Consider the following 16,248-nt stretch of genomic DNA (forward strand, 5'->3'; position numbering starts at 1 on the left):
GGTTTTCTCTCCTCCTCCCCTTCCCCCTCACTCTCCTCTTCTTTCTCCCTCCCTCCCTTTCTTTCTCTCCTTCCCTCTCCTTTTCTCTGTCTGTTTTAATATTTCTCAAATATGTGCACAGAAAGGCTGTCTGGGAGCTCCCTTCCTATTAGCATGGCTTCTTGACTGTCATGCTTTGCTTTAGTGTGAGTCCCTGGAGAGCTAGCCAATACAGGGGTGGAGTATCAGTGCCAGATGTGGGAGGCCTTTATTTTGGAGCACTAATACTTGCACTAGTCAACTTACTTCTTCTCTGACAGTTTGTCCTATATCTTTGAAGGAGAACGTTCTGATTTTAGCCTGGGTGTAGCTATTGGCAGTTCTTTGTGAAGGGAGGGAGAAGAGTGGGGATGTGTTAGTTGTTCTACATAGAGCTCTTTAGTTATACCCTACTTCCAGTGGCACTTCTCACTTCCGTCCCCTGATATCTGCCGTCTCTGAATCCAGAGTCTCCTTGGAATTCTGCCACATAGATTGCTCGCACCCTGGCTGTAGCATCAATCCCAAACCTTCTTTTCTCTCCTTCATCAATCTCCAGACTTTCATGTATTTTTTGTCTTCCAGAAATTTGCTGAACTCTCTTGAGTGCTCACAATCTCTGCACTGTTCTTTGGTTCTTGTGAGTTTATATCATTTAAATACTTTTTTTCTATCATTTTAACAGAGTCCAGGAAGGAAAAGGAAATAAGCATTCTTAGCCTATTACCTTGAACTGGAAGCCCCGTCACTATCTTTTAGAATTTATTCAACCACCAATACTTATTGGACACATCCTATATACCAGGTGCTGGATTAGGCACTAGAGATACAAAACTGAATCAGACATAGCTTTTCATGATCTAGAAGGAGATAGATGTTTGAGAAGTAAGTATGTTGCAATGTTAGAAGTGAGTAATAAACACACATATGAGATGCTGGAAATCACCGAAGAAAGACCAATTAATTCTATTAGCAGTAGAAGAGAGGTTACACGATAACCAAGGATCCTGGGTAACATTTAAGGAGTTTCTATATCTCTCAGGCCACGTCAGTCTGAAGATAAAGTGGTGTCATATTAACAGGAACAAAAAGTCCCATTTCTCTAGCTGATGTAAAACCTTGGTTGACTATCTCCAGGGGCAGAGCTGAGACACAAACCAGGGTGAAGGTAGTTTGGGGGAGAAAATCCCAGGAAGCACAATGAGGAAGTTGAGAGGATGAGAAAGGGAAGGAAGAAAATCCAATAAAGGTATTTATTAAGCTCGCTGCTGCAGTAGGCAACTGGAGCTCAGAAGAAATCTGTACAAGCATCTCAGACTAATTCTTCCAATGGGTTGGAATTCGGGGCATTTATCCACTGACTTCTGTACCCCATTGGTTGAAGGCTGCTCCTGGGATGTTGATTCTCTTTCTCTTCTAGGCTATGGCTACATGCAGGCCTGGTAGTCTTCCTTGGTTTTAGAGAACATTCCTGAGCAGGAAAGCTGGAGATACTTGGTAGGAGGTTGAGTTGGAATGTGGCGTTGCACGCAAAACTGCCCACTACAGCTGTGCTGAAGTCGGTGGGCCGAAGGGAGGGGGAAGGAGCACAAAGACTATTTGCTACAGACCTTCATCTTCCCCGAAACACTTCCTGATAAGGCACAGGGGAACCTCACGTGATTGCAGTTATGTAGCCGGAGCTCTGGGCAACAATGTCTGGTGTGAAAGCCCCTGGGCTCCCCTGAACCCTGCAAAGCTCACCTCTCTGGTGGCTACTGGTCTAGCATGGGTCCTCAGTCTGACGCCCCATCTCGGCCATCTTCCACTGAGGCGTGTCACAGCCACACTGTGTCAACATCAAACCACCGAAGTGGGGAAAGTCCCCTTTGCCCGACTTTGCACCCTACACTCTGACTTTGATCCCCAAAGCATTAAGGCATTGAGAGTCTGGGAAACTTCTGTGAAGCTGTAAATGTCACCTGGAAGAGGAACACCTCGATCCTCTGTGACTTCTTCCTGCACGATCTCAGATCAGTTAATGTGTTTTGTACCAGAGAGCACAGAGTTGAGGAAATATAAAAGCAGACGGGTGGATCTGGGAAGAAGTGGGCACTTTCTTTTCCCTTTTGAGGTCCAGGCAGAAAAGGCAAGGAGTCAGGAGAAGGGAGCTAGCATCCTGAGGGGTTTCAATGTGTCAGCCATTTCATGATATAGATCCCATTTAACCTTTATAGCACTTCACACTGCTAGGAAGGAAAGGTTATTATCTCCAAGGCAATCAAAGCAACAAAAGTTCAGAGAGAATAAATAGTTTTCCCAAGGTCACAGAGTTAGGAAGAGGCAGAGGCGGGATCTGAACCCTGGTCTATTTTGTTCTAAAGTCTGATCAATCATAGACCAGCTGAATGGAGGAGCGAAGGGAGAAAAATCAGGAGTTAAGTCAATTAAATTGGAGGAGAGCACATGAAGGGCAGGTTGAGCCACAGATTTTGATTTCAGTTTGTGCTCTAAACCATCTGAGCAGTCCCCCAAATGAATTCCACAGGTATGAGCAACCGTTCATGTGAAAAAGGCCTGGGGGACTGAGCTGGCCTCATGTTCAGTGAGCCATCCGGTGGCTGCTGCTACTAAGAAGGGAGAGTGGTCTTAGTGTGCACAGTAGAGTTACGGGGAGATCAGAGGAGGTCATAGACCCACTGTGCTTTGTTCTCATTAGAATTTACCTGGGGGTCCATTTTCTGGTCACCACATTTTGAAGGGTACTAGGAGGCTTTCAAATCAGAGTGTTTGCTGAAAGAACCAACAGGAAGTTGAGTGGTTTGAAAAATCTCATGTGTGAGGTGTGTTGTGGGCAGGAGACATTAAGCTGGAGGAAGAGAGCACTAAGAGAGACATGTGGCTGTTTTCAGATATTTAAAGGGCTACTATGAGGCTTTGTAGCCCAAGACAGTGGAACTAGAACAAATGGGAAGGAAGGAAGCACTTATTTATTGAGACCTACTGTGTGTCAATAGCTGCACCCAGGACAAGTATTTGAACTTAACATAAGAAAGATGGGAGCAGCAAGCTGAAGTATCCATCAGTATAATAGGATTTCTTTCAGAGTGAGGAACTGGACATTTCAAGCAGAGACTGGATTAATGCTGGACAAAGATCTTGTACAAGGGATTTCGGCACTACGTGGGCAGTTTGAATAGAAGACGAATGACTTCTCAGATCTATTCACCATTATAAATGTGTGGGTAATCTCAGCCACTTATTAATTTTTCAAGATTATTGAGAATAGGACACTCATCAATTAGACATGTGACAATAAAGATCCTCAAACACAAAGATAAAAATTTCTCAAATCTTCCAGAAAGAAAAAGCAGATCACATACAAAAGGACATCAATCTTATTGAAATCAGAACCACAAATTAAGCAATGAGATACACTTTACAATGGCAAAATTAACAAAACATTAAAAGGTTTGATATTTCCAAGTGTTGGTGAAATAATTCCGTGTGAGGAAAGAGAAACACTCCTGTGCTGCTGGTGGGAGTGTGAGCTGGTGCAGTTGTTCTGGAAAGCAATCTGGTGCTCCTTAATCCAACTGAGAAGGAGGCTCATTCTCTGTTACCCACAAATCCTTTTCTAGTCATATGTCCCAGAGACTCTTGATAGGTCTATAAGGGAGCACATAGGTGAATATATATATATATATATATATATATATGTATATATATATTTTTGCAACATCATTTGTGATATTAGGGAGCGGGAAGGTACTTGTCCATCACAATGGGAATGGATAAGTAAACCATAGTGGATATCTAGTATAGAATACTGTACAGCACTCACAATTCAATGAACTAGATGTACGATGGTTTAACATAGAATTGATCTTTAAAACATCGTGAAAAGATCAAATTGAGATTTATATGTGATACCACTTATGTAAAATAAAAATACATAAAATCATTGTTTATCTTTCAATAATGCATACAGATGCAAGGACATTTATTATAAACATTAGAGCAGGGCAGGAAATGGAAGTGGGGACACGAGGGACATGAAAGCACAATAGAATAAAGTAAGGTAAGTGAGGGATCGTGGACAGATAACATGTCAACTTCTGTACCTCTAATAATGTGCTGTGAAATGAAAAGGTTTACAAATTTTTTAAACAGCAGGAAAAATATAATTTGTGCTTTTTATAAACCTAGGTGAAATGATAACTTATATGTTGGCCTGCTTGCCAATTTATCTTTTAAAATTGAGTATTGATTCAGTTACTCATTTAACACATTTTTATTGAGCACTTACTATATATCTGGTACCCTTTTAGGGCTCTAGGCACTGGGGATACAGCTATGAATGACACATCCATGGGACAAATACCTAGAATTGCTGGGTTGGAGGGTAAGCACATAAAAATTTAATACACATGGCTAAATTGTCCTCCAAGGTCTGTCCCAACTAGTATCTTTCATTAGGCAGGGTATTTTTTGATGTAGTATTAATAGGGGCACTTTCCAATTATTTGTTTTTGCTAAATGTGGATGAAAGGACTGAGAGGAAGGGAATTAGGAAGAATCCTAAGGAAAGATGGGATTTGAGTCACATGTTTTGTGTGAGCAGAAACAGCTCTGAGCTGGGTCAGGATGGAAGCTGGGAGCAAATTCTGATGTGTGTCAGAGCCACATGCTCCCCAGGCCTCCTCATCCCAGCCCAGCTTGCCCTGACCTCTGGGGTCGCTTGGCAGTGGGCTCTGATATCAAGCTATGGCAGGGGGAGAGGAAAAACCATCTCATCGTTGTTACTTACCCATTGTTACCCTTAGCAGGAGCACAGCATCTGTGCCCAGGGGCTGGCATTCCTACTAGGCTTCCGATGAGCTTTCCATCCAACAGCCACAGCCCTACCGCAGCCTCTGGGCTCCAGCAGGGCCCTTGGCGGAAACAGGATGCAATGTTTTCAAGCGGAGTGAGCAGCAGCTGCTTATCTGCAGTGGTCAGTAAGGCAGACAGAAACATTCTCCATGACCTTCCTTCCTTGGCGTGTTTGAAAACCATGACCCTACTCCCCTTTATGGAGGAGGTGGCTGAGGAGTTTTAACTAAGTGGGGTATAAACACGAAATGTTTGTATCTTTTTCCAATTATTGATTTCTACAGTGTTCAGTTGGGGAAATTCCCATTTCCCACTCTTTAACATCTTTGGCAGATTCCATAACTTTTTGCTCTCTCTCAGTTATAAAAATTTCAGTCCATTTTGGTTTAAAGCGTCAATCTCAGACTCAATTTAAATCTAATCTCCCACCTCTTCCAAACCACAGCCTCCTGTCTCTTCTGGGTCTACCAGGATGTTTCTCCATGGGGACTGCTATTGTCATTTCGGGTGAGATAATTTTTAGGGTAGAACTGTTCTGTACATTTCAGAATATTTGACATTTCTCTCCTTCTGTCCCCAACACAAATTTCATAGCACCCTTCAGTTTTTATGACAACTAACCCCTCCCACTTTTCCAAATACCTCCTAGGGGGGCCATTCTGCTCTGACTGAGAACCATTGGAATCTTCCTGGATTGGGGGCAAGGAGAAGGGATGGAAAAGCAAGATGTTCTTGGATTTATGGACCTGAGTCAGCGGTGGGAAGGAATCTCTGGTTGTCCTTTTATTGGGTCTGGTTTTATCTGGATCTTTCTGCTGCTGCGTGGTAGTCTCTGTATAGTCAATGTGATTGAAATTCCTGGGATGTTGTTCATCTTCCTCTGGACTCTCTATTGCTCAGGATCACTATAGCTTTATCTTCTTTTGCCTCCACCAGTAATCCATGCCTTCAGCAATTCCTCTGGGGAAGGAGTAGCCCCAGGGTAAATGAGGATTCACCTTCCTTCACCTGAACGCCCTTGAGCACCCTCCCAATTCTGGTCCTCCTTCTAACTCCATGTCCCGTGTAGTAGCTGCAGGAATGACTGGAGCCCTCTTGTGAATCCTTTGATAGATTGTCTCCATCTTCTTCCCAGGGCTACTCAGCAAGGATTCTGCCTTCGTAAATTTCCAGAAGAGCAGCAGGCACCAAGTTCTACTTTCATGGATATTTCAAGACTCTAGGAGAAGCCTATCAAGGTCTTTCAGGAGACATCTTACTATGCTCCACTTGGATGGCAACCCCAGTAGGAGACTTCAGATTGTACAGTTCAGTGAGCATCCACCCAAGGATGCAGTGCCAGTTTCTTCTTTTCCAGATACTCTCAGTCTCTAAAAGTGATTATCTTGCAACCCTGCCGATCTCTTGGCTTCATGAGGAATGAGGAAGCAAGCCTCTAGAAATATCTTTCACCAAGGACCCACGAGGTTGGTAGCTCTCAATTCAAGCTATCTCCTCTTTCCTTCTCTGATTACATTGGGAAGCGTTTTGTGTACGTAGAGGGGAGGGCGGCTGGGGTGGTGGTGCTAGCAGTAGGGCTGGTTCCCCAGATTTTTGGAAAGCCCTTTCTTGTGGCTCACTTGAGAGTGTGCTGTATTTAGGTCCTCTTTGTCCTCAGTCAGCAGCCATAGTCCCTATTCCAGGGCAACAGGAAAAGCCCTATTCAACCTCCTCTGACATAGGGGTGGCATACTGGGGGTAAACTTTTGGAGCCTTGAGACTGGATGTAGAAACTGGAGGATAGGATCACATTCTCAGAATTAAATGAAGAGGAAAGGGAAGCTCCCTCTTCATATGTTCCTGGACCTTGCTGCACAAAGACCCCACTACAGAGCAAACCAGGGAAGATCCCCGGGGCTAGAGCTTTGAAGCTGCTGATGTGCTGAAGTTCTCAGCAAGTAATTTAATTCCTTATTGGTGTCCTTCTGTATAAAATGAGACATGAAAGAGGCTTAGTTTTTTTTTTTTTCTATTAAGTATTTTTAGCTTTAGAAAAAATTGAATATATGTATTGAATTGAATATATAATGAATATGTATATCAATAATAGAGAGAGACATGCACTCCACTGTAGATGCAGATATTTCTATCTGTTATTCAGATGAGGAAACAGAATGTCAGAAAGGTTAAGTCTTACCTAAGGACTCAGAGCACTGGTGGAGTCCAAATTTGAATTTAGGCCTGTTTGATTCCAAAGCCCACCAGCCATCTTTCTACTTATGCCACAATATCTCTAAATCAGCAGGATATATAAAGGGAGGATAAGTAAAAAGGAAGAAATCACACGTATTCCACAAAATATATGAGGTCTTTAGAAGACTATGTTTAGGGCAGTCCTCTGGGGAAGATGCTGAGGAAGTCATTTTTGCATGCAGTCGGTGCACAGATCACGTGGGAGGATTAGATTTAAACATACATCTATAACTGATATTTGCTTTTCTTGTTATTGTTTTCATATCTGCCTCTTAGTAATGTGGTTGGCTTAACATCTTTGTCAGAACTTCTCCTTTCCTAGAGCCTCATGGGGGCCAAACTCCTTTCTCTGGCTTCTTCCCAGAGGGGAACATAAGGATTTGTACTTTACAGATATGACTATGGCAGTGAGTCTCCAAAGATCAACCCAGCACCTCTTGGAATTCATGCCCTTTATAGTCTCCTCCCCTTGGATCTGATTGTGCCTGGGACTCCTTGACCAACAGAATTGGATGGAAGTGATACTATAAGACTTCTGAGACTAGGTCTTAAGAGACCTTGCAACCTCTGCTTGGGTCTCTTGAAATGCTTATTCTTCTGATGCTTTCTTCTCAGAACACTCGCCCTTGGAAACCAGCTGCTGTGCAGTAAGAAACCCAAGTCACATGGATGGCCACGTGTTGGCACTCTGGTTGAGAGCCCCACCTGGGCTCCTAGCTGACAGTCAGCATCACCTAGCAGCCATGTGAGTGTGCCATCTTGAACACCTAGCCCAGCCCAGTCATGCCCTCAGTTAACTTTTGGCCTAGCTGTCATATGACAGTAACCACATGAGAGACCCAAAGCAAAGACTGCCTTGCTGAGCTCACTCAAGCCACAGAACCATGAGAGAGAACAGCAAATTAGAGTCCTAAGCCACTAAGTTTTGGGGTGGTTTGTTACGTGGCAATAGGTAACTGGAACAATTCCTCTGGAAGAGGCTGGACTCCCGGTCTAGAGTTGACCAGTCGGGCTTTGCAGTTAGAATCTGGAACTTAACAGCTTCTTGACTTCATGAAAGTCCCTTCACATCTGTGTATGTCAGTATACCTATTTGTAAAATGGGGATAATAATAGTGCATTCCTCACAGGATTTTTGTGAGAATTAAATATGATGATCTGTGTAAAGGACTTAATGTGGTACCTGGCATTTTCTAAGCACTGACTAAATGTTAACTATGTTAATAATGATTGAAATGAGTGGTCTTATGGAACTGAATGAAGTTTCTCCTAAAACAAATCACTTATTAACATTTTTCTTTATTTTTGTTTTGGTCTCTTTTCTACCAATCTTAACCTACCAGGTCCTGTGGAAGCCAAGTCATGCAAACTTTGTGGCAAAGCTGCTTTGTTCTATTCTGCCACAGATTGCAAGTGAAGAGCAGATTTCCTGAGTTGATCTGATTATTTTTTTGGGTTGAGGGGATATGACCTTTCAATTCACCCATTTTTATCTCTTCTTCAAATGCCCTATCAGGTTGGTTCCTCCAGGGAACTGCTTTTCCTTGCTCGAAGGGCAGAGGGAACTGAGTGGGCAATTGGTGTCTGGATAAAGATGACAAGAATGAGGGTCATTAGGATGACAATGAAAACTGACACTTAAATTGTCCTCTGTGGTCTCCTAATGACTTGTTGTGGCTAAGAGCATTATGCTGTTTCCATAAAAGGGCACCAAACCTATACTGGGGTTTGTTGAAATGCCAGGATGAATGAAGCTTTTCAGGATAGCAAACATTTTTCTGTGGCTTTACAACTCCTGTGATTATGTTAATGCTGGGGAGAGTGAACCGGGACCTGGGGTACACCACGACCACCATGAACACTATCTCCTCCCTTACTCGTATTTTAGATTCCAAGCTTCAGCAACAAAATTGCATTATAACCTTAGCTCTCTGGGGGCCGGCCCCGTGGCTGAGTGGTTAAGTTCCTGCACTCTGCTTCGGCGGCCCAGGGTTTCACTGGTTCAGATCCTGGGCGTGGACATGGCACCACTTGTCAGGCCACGCTGAGGTGGCGTCCCACATAGCACTAGAAGGACCCACAACTAAAATATACAACTGTGTACTGGGGGGATTCGGGGAGAAAAAGCAGAAAAAAACAAAAACAGAAAACCTTAGCTCTCTGAGCAGTGTACTGTACACCTAACCCACCTCTCACTATGTCTGCTCTCTCTCTTTTCAGTCGGGACATATTTTAGAAGAGAAGGTCAAGTGACTTATGCTGGGACTTTTATGCCTGCTAGGAATCTGCATATATGGGTGAAGTAGGTAGGGAGAATTATTGCTGTGTTTCCTTTAGGTTTTTTTTTTCTGACTTAATGCAACGATATCCATTTAGGTCTTCAATTTGTACTTGAAAGAAATCTAAACCACAGAAATTTTGAAGTAAATTTTATCATCTGAGATGTCAGAGAGGAAATGACCTATTTTCTGAGTCACTTTACAGAGGAGAGAATCATTTTTTCATACAGGGGACCAGTTATTAGGAATCTGGCTTGTAACTGGTACCACACTGTTGCTTGTGTGATGGTTTTTCTGGATTGTCTGGAACTCTGCAGTGTGGTTAAGCCTGTTCAGCTCCAGGTGAGCTTGGTATACAGTGGGTGCACAATAAATACCTGATAATGGAATGGAAGTGATACGCATCTGCCAATTGCTCGAACAGTCTGTGGCTTCCTCTGTTCATCAAGTTGACTTCTATCAGGAGTTCTGTTTGTTTGTGTCTTTAAAATTGCATCAACCTCTGTAGTTTTAGCTGCTTCTCTCTTTTCTTTTCACTTCTAGGAGACAAAGCCCACTCTTCTCATCTAGCGAGTTGCCTTCATATCTGTGAGAGAGGGCCACGTGAACTGAATTTCATGGATTGTGGTGGGAATGAAAGCAGAGTCCTGACCCTTAGTTCATGAAAAATTATCTGTGCATGGTAATAACATAATTCTGCTGCATCTTTGTCAAAAGTGATCAATATTTTTGAGTTCTTGGTGATCTGTGATAGTGGAAAACTATACATTTTGATTAAAAATTTTGAAAATCTAGATTTTTCATAATAAATTTTTGACTCAATAACTAATTTAATAAAAGACGTGTTTGAGCTAGTTGCTATAATTAAGCTCCGTTGATTAGTATGAAAAAATCATTATTCACTGAGGGGTGACTGCTTACTGGTTCTAGGAGAAAAGAGCTTGTAGTCTTAGTGCACTTCTAACCAAATTGATTTCCTTATCAGGAACACACAAGTTTGAGTGACAGTTTTACACAAAAGCTTAAAGCCTGAACATGATGGAATTTCCTTTTTTCTTCCCCCAAATTTGAAAGAAAGGCTTCCTATTCAGAGTCTAGACACTAGCCTACTCTGATCTGCTAGGCCTGTGAAATCTGGAACTGTCAATCTGTGAAATGGAGAAAAATAGCTTGGCTTATCTGTAACCACTTTTCATTTTCCAGTACTCAGGGGTCCAAGTAAGAGTTTGTAGTTCTGCCTTTGGAAGCTTCCATTGCCATCTCCTGTTTTATTCCCTACTTTCAAGTGATTATAGAATATGTATTTCTATAGTCTTTCCCTTTGTTAACCTGTTTTTTCTCCTCCACCCCCCCAATATTCCCCTGTCCCTAACTCTCTGAAATTTATAGAAAAATCCAAGCATGTCTTTCTGTCAGAGGAGAAAATTTGAAAACCAAGGATCAATCAAGTAAAGCTGCTTGTTATCTCTGTTTAGTTATTATCGTACAGTCCTGGGTCATCTTTGGCAAGTGGTGGTGTTTGTGTGCACTTACTTCAAAGGAGATGTCAAGTCTGAGAATAATGACAATTGAGATATTATCAGTTCTTATGAAACTAAGATTGTCATATAATATATAATAAATCTAACTTCTCTGAACTTCGAAATGAAAATGAACTAATGTGCTTATAGCAAATAATCCTGGTTGATAACATTTGCTGAGGACTTATTGTGTGTCAGGGACTGAGATAAATGCTCTGTTTGCATTATTTCCTCTAATCGTTTCAAAAACCCAGTGCCACAGGGAGTAATATTACTCTATTTATGGATGAGGAAGCTGAGGCTAGTAAGAGTTAGGTAACTTGTCCAGGTAAAGTAAGGAAATATTGGCAAGCTAGAGGCAATAGGACCTGTTAGGGTTGTTGTTTTCCATTCTAAAAACAAACATTTATTGAGCACTTTCTATATGCCAGGGATTTTCACGTCTGTTGCTGCATTTAATCGTTAAAACAATTCTCTGGAGTAAGGCATGGATATTCCCACTTTACAGATAAGGAAACTGAAGTTCAGCAAGGTCAAGTATCTTGCTCAAGGCAATGTAGGTAGAAAGTGATGAAGCCAGGTTTGGAGTCCAAATCTTCTGACCTCAAATCAGAAATGGGTCTCAAATTTTTAAAATGATAATGCACCTGGAAATCGTAGTCTTTGTAGACTGCAACTGGGAACATTATGCTCTTTTTGGAACATGAGGAAAGAATTTAATTCCAACATAGGAACTAAGAACAATTTTAGTAGCAAAAAATAAATCTATGTGTATGAAATTAAAAAATCAACCTGTGGCAATGATCCAAGTATGCTGCTCAGATCTCCCTTCAAGAAAGAACTTGCTGCCAGGAGAGCAAGAGCGGTGAGCTGTCAGCTGTTGCACCTTTGGGGTCCGCCTTGGCATTCACGCCAAGGCCAAGTTCTCCCCAGATGGCTCCCAGCCAGTGACTGGGCATGGCAGCCGTACTAAAGCTGGGTCGTTTCTGTTCAATGTGAAACTTCTCACTGGGCAGTCTTCGCTCTGAGGCTCCCCGTAAGTCTGGCTGAGACTGTCACAGAGGGCACTCAGTCTGAGGCTTCCAGCATCAAGTCCTTCCTTCCCTCTCTCCTTTCACGGGTGTAGGAGCAGAAACACAGTCTGCTGTCTCTCTTGGCCTCCTCCTGCTCCTGCTCCTTTTTGTCCTTCATAAGCATTTCCTCTCCAAAATCTATTATATTCCTACTTCTGCTTCCTGGAGGTCCTGTTTCCTGGAGGTCCCCAAATGATGCAGAATCCAAAACACTCTTGTCTGTGAAAAAATAATAGTTAGCTATTGAACTAAGTATTATTTATTAATATTTATTTGCTATTTTATCATTCAGTTTGTCAGCTGCTAATATTTGCTAGCAGATAGGTGATAATACCTACATTTTAAGAAAAAGTTATTAAAAAAAAACTTTCAAAATGGAGGTAATCTATCCTTGAATCTAATTTTTGGGAGGGAAGACACTGCCCTTATTTTATGTAGGTATCTCATATCTTTGTCAAACTTGAGGGATCATAATGAGAGAACCACAGATACAACCATATGGGTTTTTTAATTTCACAAGTTCAGAAATTTGATTTTCTTCCCATCCATGGATGAACTGACCAAGGGAGATTGATTCACGTCAACTAAATTCACACTAAACTAATTTATAAACCCAAATTCCAGCTAATTGATTTATAATGAGACAAATATCAGGCCCAATCAATTAATAGGGGGACCATCTGCGTAGGTTGTTACAAAGTAATTTATTATTATTATCATTATAATTGCTATTACAATTGCAGCACTATTAATATCAAACAGATCAATTGACTAGAATTGGAACTTGTGTAGTCTGAATTGTGTGGATGATACTCAAATCATTCTCCAACTTTCCATTTCCAACTTAAATTTTATTATTTTTTCTTCTTCATGTGATTGTAGAAAATTGAGCAAATACAGACAAGCCAACGGCAAAGCAAAATTAGACAGCAGCAAAAAAACTATTTATAATTCCGCTATGCAGAGATTATTCCTGCTAACATTTTGCTGTATTCCTTTTCCATTATTACTTACTAAGTATACATAAAAATATTTTAATGTAGCGTACTATACATACTCTTTTATATCTTGCCTTGTCACCCAGCAATATAACTTGAAGATTTTTCTATTGCATTAAATATTCTTCTACTACACGGTTTCCTAACTGTTATTGGATTATAACATATTGTACCAAAGTTAGGGTCTCTTGCCTTAGAAAAGAGAACATGCACACAAAAAGCTGCATATAAATTTTAGGAGTTTGACTGCTCTGAAAATTGTCTGTACATTTCCTGTCCCTGCCATACCGTTATGGACAGCCACACAGTATTCTAACCAGTTTAAGTTAATACTATAATTTATTTAATCAGATTATTATAGATATTTTTTCCCTATCATGAGCAATGTGATTGAGATCTTTTATATTTATCCTTCATATCACAATTCCCAATACTACAACCTCATAGTTACATCTCAGCTCAAAGGCTTAACTATAAATGACCAGAGCATGCACATCTGGAAGAGCAAGGACTGCGTTTGCAAGGTTTTTACCTTTGGGAGTGTTACGCTAAATCCAGTGGTGTTGGTACTTTGTTCAGGTTTTGTAATACCATCTGTGCAGAGGTTTCTAGTTACATATGCATTTAAAGATTCTCAAAGGTGGTAAAATTTCAACTTTGAAAGTGAATTTAATTTTTAAAAATAGCCCCAAAATCTTTGGAGCAAAGTTATTTTAAAGAATTGATTAAATAAACCAAATAATAGCATTTTGACTATTTTTAAAAGTTGCTATTATCCAAGATATTAATTTTCTTTTTTGCTTCAGGACTGGCTCTGTGGCTGGTACAAAAAGAAACTTTCAAAAGAGAACAAAGAAAGCGTCAAAAGAATAAGTGTGTAACTTCCCAAGGTGACTACTCGGAATTAGAAATTCACTTATACAAATAGACATGTTTGTTTAAAAGAAAATCTCCATCATTACTGTGATGGTTGATTTTATATGTCCACTTAGCCAGGCTATAGTACCAATTGTTTGGTCAAACACCAGTCTAGATGTTGCTGTGAAGGTATTTTTTAGATGAGATTAACATTAAATCTCAACTGGTTAACATTTAAATGGGATTATTCCCATTTAGACGAGATTGGCGTTTTATACAAGTAGACTGAGCTCTCCTGAAAAGGAAGGAATTCTGTTTCCATGTTGCGACATAGAAACCCTGCCTGAGTTTCTAGCCTTTGGACTCAAGACTGCAACATCAGCTCTTGCTGGAATTTCCAGCCTACAGCCTGCCCCACGGATTTTGGACATGTCAACCCCTACAATCACGTGAGTCAGTTCTTTAAAATAAATCTGTCTCTACATACATCCTATTGGTTCTGTTTCTCTGGTGAACTTGGACTAATTTAATTACCACTTGTTCTTCCGAAAGTCTTCAAGTAATCCTTTCTGTTGTGTGTTATTCTTATTACTATCAATTGTGAGGAGAGATGCTGGCTGATCTTGTCTTAAATTTTGGACTCTGCATTCCTTTGGGCTGATAACCCTCTGTCTGTTGACTTCAGTTGAAATAGTGCAGATTTTTTAAAACCTTGAGGACAGTATTTGTTTAATGAAATCAACTTTCTAAAATTGCATCGGGACCATTCACGTCTTCTTTTTAAATGTGGTAAATACATGTAACATAAAGCTTCCCATCTTAGGCATTTTTAAGTGCACAGTTCAGTAGTGTTAATATATTTACATGGTGTGAAACACATCTCCAAAACTCTTTCATCCTGCAAAACTGAAACTCTGTTCTCATTAAAAGGTTCCATTTTCCTCTCTCCCTAGCTCCTGGAAACCACCGTTCTGCTTTCTGTCTCTATGAATTTGACTACTCTAGATATGTCATTTAAGTGGAATCATACAACACTTGTCTTCTGTGACTGGATTATTTCACTGGGCAAAATGTCCTCAAGGTTCATCTATGTTATAGCATGTGTCAGAATTTCCTTCCTTTTTAAGGCTAAATAATATTCCATTGGATGTATATGCCGCATTTTGTTTATCTTTTCATCTGTCGATAGACATTTGGGTTGCTTCCACCTTTTGGCTATTGTGAATGATTATCATGGGTGTACAAATACCTCTTTGTGGCCCTGTTCTCACTTCTTTTGGATATATACCCAGAAGTGGAATTGCTGAATCATAGGTAGTTCTATTTTTAATTTTTTGAGAAACCACTATACTGTTTTCCATTGTGGATATACCACTTTATAGTCCCACTGACAATGAACAAAAGTTCCAATTTCTCCACATCCTGGCCAACACTTGTTATTTTCTGTTTATTTGTTGGTAGCCATCTTAATGGATGTGAAGTGATATTTCATTGTGGTTTTGATTTGCATTTCCCTAATGATGAGTGATGTTGACCATCTTTTCATGTGCTTATTGGCCATTTGTATATCTTCTTTAGAGAAATGTCTGCTCAAGTCCTTTGCTCTTTTTTAAATCAGGTTGTTTGTTTTTTTGTTGTTGAGTTGTAGGATTTCTTTATATATTCTGGATATTAACCTCTTATCAGATATATGATTTACAAATTTTTTTTTCCATTCCGTGACTTGCCTTTTCACTCTGTTGATTGTCTCCTTTGGCACAGATGTTTTTAATTTTGATGTAGTCCAGTTTATCTATTTTTTCTTTTGTTGTCTGTGCTTTTGGTGTCCTAGGAACCATTCACTTTTTTTCTAAAATCACGTCATATTTATGTATATCACACCATGTGAATAGTCCATATGTCACTCCAATAATACACATATTTTTGCCTTCAGCAACACTCAACATTTTCCCTATCAACACACTCTCACAGAAATCCTGACAAAAATGCCTTAGGAAAGGAATTTGGGCTGTTTTTCTATGACCATGGCCAAGACTTGGTCATCGTGATTCACCATGGCTCTGAGTGAGTGAGGAGGACATGTGTAAGCAATTTTCTGTCACAACAGCTAGCACCAAGTAGATATCTAGGTCATATTTATTGAATGATTGAATGACTGTCTTGTTCTTTGGCATCTGAAACTATTTTCAGAATTTTTTTGTTTCTTTTAGTCCTGCCGCAGTCATTCCCTCAGACTGAGTATATGCAATTTGCAACACTGGAAAATCAGTTGAACAGGTTGCTGTTACAACAGGATGCCTGGAAATTGTTGTTTTGAATGACTTATGTCTCTCTCTAAGGCAATTTGATGTGATAGCGAAAAGTTGAGGCTCAGGGAGTTTAAAGGTTAATTTCAGGTTATATGCTGAACAGGAAA

General features: G+C 40.5%; 1 long non-coding RNA gene across 3 annotated transcripts in view; it reads left to right on the forward strand.

The window, feature by feature from the left end:
• Positions 1-16,248, forward strand: part of LOC106782997 (uncharacterized) — a 112,615-nt gene that overhangs the window by 41,697 nt on the left and 54,670 nt on the right. The window contains exons 4-9 of one of the 3 annotated variants that reach the window (XR_011437575.1): positions 6,008-6,110; positions 6,230-6,338; positions 7,720-7,849; positions 8,448-8,620; positions 9,325-9,410; positions 9,927-10,177. This is a non-coding gene — a long non-coding RNA (uncharacterized lncRNA). Of the gene's footprint in view, positions 1-6,007; positions 6,111-6,229; positions 6,339-7,719; positions 7,850-8,447; positions 8,621-9,324; positions 9,411-9,926; positions 10,178-13,780; positions 13,865-16,248 lie in introns of those variants that run through there. The other 2 variants (XR_011437573.1, XR_011437574.1) reach the window with 2 other exon arrangements.

Source organism: Equus caballus, chromosome 3 (genome assembly GCF_041296265.1).
Source record: "Equus caballus isolate H_3958 breed thoroughbred chromosome 3, TB-T2T, whole genome shotgun sequence".
NCBI classification, from domain to species: domain Eukaryota; kingdom Metazoa; phylum Chordata; class Mammalia; order Perissodactyla; family Equidae; genus Equus; species Equus caballus.